The sequence below is a fragment of the Corvus brachyrhynchos genome, unplaced genomic scaffold (assembly GCF_000691975.1).
Source record: "Corvus brachyrhynchos isolate BGI_N302 unplaced genomic scaffold, ASM69197v1 scaffold452, whole genome shotgun sequence".
NCBI lineage: Eukaryota > Metazoa > Chordata > Aves > Passeriformes > Corvidae > Corvus > Corvus brachyrhynchos.
In genome coordinates, this window is record NW_008236764.1 from 901,884 (window position 1) to 907,625 (window position 5,742).

Genomic DNA, 5,742 nt, shown 5'->3' on the forward strand with positions numbered 1-5,742 from the left:
CCGCCCCCGTTCCCCTGCGGGGGTCGGGGCTGTCCCTCCCGGTGAGGAGGGGGGCTCAGACGCGGAGTGGGCTGGGGGCAGCCGCACACGAGATTGGGGATGACCCAAAGAGGAAATGGGGAGTGTGACCATCAACGGGGTGAGGGCCTACTGCAGTGGGAGACAAGGTCTCCCTCCGGGCATGGAGTCTGTCCCGCTGAATATGGCGGGGCCAGACACGGAGGGAATCAAGATCCGCCGCACAGAGACACCTAGAACAGGGAGGAATGGAGATCCCACTCCACCAGGGGGCTGGGGTCGTGCCTGACAGCAACTTCCAGTGCTGGGAGAGGGATAACTGGGTGATTGCCCCAGAAACGAGGGGAGCTGAGGGCATAAGCAAGGGCCCACTCTCACCCCACTGCTCCAAAAGTGCCAGGCCTGGCACGAGCAGCCGCATTTCAGTCCAGGTGCCACCATGGGGATGGGGGCCAAAACCTGGACTCAGGAGCAGTCTCAACACCCAGTTGCTCACCAAGTGTTGGGCCTGGGAGCCACCCTGCCTCCATGGGAACAGGACCCTGCGGTTGGGTGAGACCTCTTGGAGACCCAAGGCTCCATACCCATAGGGATGCCCCATGTCTCCAGCCTGGCTGCCCACAGGGCATTTTACTCCCTGATCAAAGCCGTCTGCAGATGACTCGGCACCTCCCTTGTGGCACTGCCTCACAAGGGTGATGAAAAGTGGGGTACAACCAGAGGCACAGAGATGGAGGGCTCTGAGATTGGGAGTTTTGGTGTGAAATGCCCATTTCAAACCCTATCACACTCCTTTTCCTGCTGCCCGACTGTCACAGACTCCACAGAAGATTTTAAGTACAAAGGGTATTACATAGAGGTGACTTTTTTTCCATAAAAAAAAATAATAACAACAAAACAAAGGGAATGCAACTGAGCTAATGAAGCTGGAAAACTCACTTAATATCTTTGTGGGGTGTATGGTTAAAGTCAGGCACTGAGGCAGCCTGAGTTGCCTCAGCCACGAGAAAAATGTCAGCTCTGAAGCATTTAAAATTTGCTGGTGTAATTTTTTATTGTTCTGGTTTTGGTTTTTTTTTCAAATTAAGAAAAATGCAAAATGTTGCTGTTGACGACTCGCGCAACACAACTTTTGGCACAGGATTACTCCCGGCTCTGGAGTTACACAACAACGTGTGTGTTTGTGTGATTGATGACTGCAGGGTTGGTTGATGGACTGCAGCGTTCTGCATGCTCTGTGAAATCTGTGATACCTCCTGGGACGGAGTATGCAGTCCCATCCCAGTCCCTGGGTCTTCCCAAACAATAACTCAGGTTTTACAACAGTTTAATCAGGCATGGTCCCTTTCTCTGTCTGCCCATCATGCTGCAGATACCTTGCCATAGAGCAGCTATCCATTTGCTTTGATTTTTAAAACACACCATTGCTTGTTTGCACCTTCTTTAAGCTGGACACTGATTTTAACCCCTCCCATTTCACTTTGGAAAGTATCCACTTGGTTTTGGGGTCCCTGTGGCAGCAGCACTCTTTGCTCTGAGTGTAAGGGACTCTGAAAATCCAAGCCAACAAACATCTTCCCCTGAAATTACAAGCAAATAACGGAGAGATTTTTATTCTACTTCATGTTACAAAATCTCTTTTTATATTACAGAACCCAAATTTTAGCCTGGGTGACTTGAGAAAGTCTCTTCAAGAAGACAAAAAAACCCCCAAAACATTAAAAAAGCCTAGCACAGAATTTGCAATTGTTACTCCCACAAATCTTGAAGTGGGAAAATGGGATGCACAACCCTGCATACCAGCAGCCCTTCAAAAGCCTCCCTTTTAAACAGATTTCCCAGCAGATGTTCAATAGAAAATGGAGCAAATTATTTTCACTGCACACTTACAACTTCTCAGGGATAGCGGGAAGGAGGCTCTCGGTACCTTTCTTATGATCTGCTGTTGACTTCACTAATGACTCACATTTGGTTCCAATGAGATATTTTCATATGACTAATGAATCTATATTTGGAGGCATAAGAGGGTTTGGCTAATTATCTGTTGCAGTCAGTTAAATATTCCAAGTATTCAGAGTAGGTTTTCTTCCAGTGGCAAATGTTATGCCCTCACGGTCTGCCTTCTGGTGCTTTAAAAGAGCCCAGAACTTTGACTCGCACCAAGCTGACATCTGGGTTTCTGCATGTGTAAGCACAAGAGATGGCCTGAACTTAATTATACAGCAAACCAATCCTGTGTTTTTTAGGTGGCCAATAGGTCATTCCCCAAGGGACGATTTAAACCCGATTTTTCAACACGCACTAGATGCTTGCAGCGGCCCGTTTTGCTGGGGGCATTTACTGGGGTGCCATTAATAACTCTTGGCAGGGGCAAATTCCTTCTAAGCACCGTTGTGTAGGCTGCTTGTGCACAAATCATTTTTCCACAGGGAGGGCTCGAAATCTGATGAGAGAAGGGAAGGTAGAGAGGAGGGGGAGGGAAGGGGCTCCGCTGGCTCAGCTGCCTGAATTGCAGGAGGACATTAAACATAATGATCCTGTAGGGAAGAAACCTTACACAGCTCAGATGTGGGAACGAGCCAGGATTTGCTGTTCATATGCCTCTTTAGTAGATGCTCGGGCTGTTCTCCTTCTTTTATTGCCGTCGTTTTCTTTGTCTGCCACTGAAGCAATAACACCGGTGCAGATACAATGGATCAGATGTTCCCCCTGCCCCTGCTGCTGCAGCCCTGGGCTGGGAGACCTCTCTGCGCCGCTCTCCAACTCCAGCAGAACAATAAAGAAGATTTTACAGCTGTTGTGGGGATGGGGGGAGGCGGGGAGGCAGAGGGAAACAGCTTGAGTGCCCGTGGCCAGCTATAATTTCTCCAGTGGGTCTTTGCTGACAGTTTTAGGATTAACAAGTGAGCTCTGTTCCCAGGCATTTACCCGTCTGGATAAGCTGGCCTGTTTGTTCTCAAGGGTTTATTTTACCCTACAAAATATGGCATTGCCAAACAGATGTAGGCTTGTTCCTAGAAAGGCAAGTTATAGCTGAAGCTGCATCTCACACAGGCTTTAGCCCTTGGAATTGTTTGGAAATGCTACAGTTTTCCTCCGACCCTTTTCAGGGCAGTTTTTTCCCACAGACGTGCTGGTTGATTCTTTTATGGCTCTGTCCTTTGTCAAGGATGAATTAGGAAAAATAAACTCACAAACAAAAAGTGGAGGCCCAGCACGGAGATCCTCTTGCTTCCAATGATTAAGAAGTATTTTACAACTCCAAATGTGTGGGGGGAGAAAACAAAGTGCCCTTCTGCCTTTTACTTTCCCTCATTTTTTCTTCATGGGTAATGGGGGCAGGGGAGAGGGAGAAGAAAGAAAAAAAAAAGACAAGAAGATTAAAACAGTGTTATTATTTTTAAAGTCCTGCTTTTTAATAGACTGCCACAAAGTGCTTTGTGGTGAGTGCTGGAGAAAGTCTCCCGAGTCCCAGAGCTGGCATGGTGAGGGGCAGGTGATGATGAAAGGGAGGCTGTGAAGAGGAAGGTTGGGATTGCTGTATTTGGTCACCAGCATTCTGCTTTCTCCCTGGAGATTCAGCAAAGTTCAGCCATGAGTAAAAGGTACTGGGAGATGGGAATTGCCTCTGGCTCACAGTGAAGCACATCAGAGTGGGATGACAGGGGGTCTTCCCTCCCTCATCCCCATCCCTTCCCAGGGGGTGCCAGGGGAACATGAACAAGGCCAGGATGAGTTGGTAGCAGGGGCAGAAGGAGCTGTGCCCTGTCCTCTGCCCCTGCAGGGGGGACCCTTACTCCCCCTCAAAAAGAACATTAAGCCTTAAAATCCAGGCTGTTGGATGCCAGGGTATTGGCTCTCTGCCCCTCCCTACACACTCCCCAGGACTGTAGGTCCCAATGCTCCAGCCCCATGCTGCCCTGGTGCATGAAACTTTACCTCCCTTCAGCAACATCAGTTCAGTAGCTTTGCTCATTGAATTGGGGTGGTGGGAGGGAGCTGAGCAGAGCCCTGCAGGGAGGAGGGAGGCACTGGCAAGATCCACTTGTTCCATCCTGCGCACAGCTGCTCCCTAAGGCAATCACACTAAACAGCAGGCTTTCAAGGAAATAAACGAATGGCCCAGAAATGAGTTCCCAGCATCACGTCTTCCTCCTCGTCAGGGTTAGGTACCCAGATGTTCACTGCATATCTCACCTGCACTGCCAGAGTTACATCTGTGGTTGCACATCAGCCTCTTGTGCTTCCACCCCCCCAAAACTCATCAGCATGTTTGACACTTCCATCAGCACTTGTTCTCTGGTTGGCTCACATGCAAGGGGCTCAGGTACCCCACAAGCTCCTGCAGCTCTGATCCACACTCTTATCTCTCCTGCTCCACAGGTCATGCTCAGAGGTAGGTCTGGACCTGCCTGATGCCCCAGGCACCCCTCTTCATCCTCATATTGTTTTGCCCAGGTGCATCAGTGCAGCCAGAGTTCAGATGTCAGCAGAAGGGTCAGTTATAGGCCACTTTATTTACATTCACCCTATCTGAAATGTTTTTAGAGCAGCCCTAAATGCATTATCTTTGAGCCTGATCCAGTAATTATGAATGCTTTGGAATGGGCCAGGCTAGTTTGTTTAGGTTTCTCCAGCACTGATTAGAGATTAGAAGAGCTAAAACCACCCATTAGCTGGAAGGCATAAAGCAATGGTGATTCTCATGCTAAGGGGCCAGGTGGTCCACACTTATCCTTCTCCCAGGCACCACTGCTCTCCAGCAGGGATGCATGGGAGGGAGTCAGGGTGTCACAAGTTTGTCTGGTCTGCATTTGCCTACATAGCAGAGGCTTGTGCATCTGGACACCCCAATAGTCACTCCTCACTCAATCCTACACCTCCCTCAAAGATGCCTTCATTAGTTTCAGATGTACAAAACAGTTTGAAACCCAGAAGCTGACCAGGAGGAGGTAAGGAAAAAAGGTTCAGTATTGACCTAGGCAGATCAGGCACAGTGACTTGGCTTATAGGGATGATAAAACGAAAGCAGAGAGGATTTATGTGGAGACTGTCCTTGATTTCTGCAGGTACCAGGGCTAATTGCTCTTGGAAGAGGACCTGGCAAGGAGATGTAGTTGAGGGAGGGGAAGGAAGAGCAAAGGTAGCAGTGCATCTTTGCAGAGATATTCCTACTTAAAACAAATCTCTGTTTGAAGTGGGCCTTGGGTGGCTAAAGGACCTGGTACTGTCCACAGCTTCTTTATTACAGTTTCCCAGTGGCAGTTCTCAGGACATCAGCAGACTTGTTCGCAAAGACACTAAATTCCCAGTGGCTTTACAGACATCACAAAATCCCAGCTGTAACTTAGAGGGAATGGGGACTAGTACTGTTCATATTCAGTGACTAACAGCCCTTGCTTCTTACCTGAGGACCTGTTCTTTTGGTCTCAGAGACCTTCCCTTTCCAGACCACTCAACCACGACTTCCCTTCAGTAGTAGGAATGCTCCCGAAAACTCATGTGCCTGGGCATAAGAGCCACCACAGTCCGTACACCTACCACGTCTTCCAATATGACCCTTGGTTTCCATGGGGATTTAGATCCCAAGATAAAAGTTAGATTAAAAATCCCTTTGTTTCAGTGAGTCCAAATGCTAAAGGGTCCAGCATCATGGAGAGGGCTGGGACAGCCTCCCAGCCTCTGGAATCACAAATGGACAGGATCCCCCTGACAGATATGAGA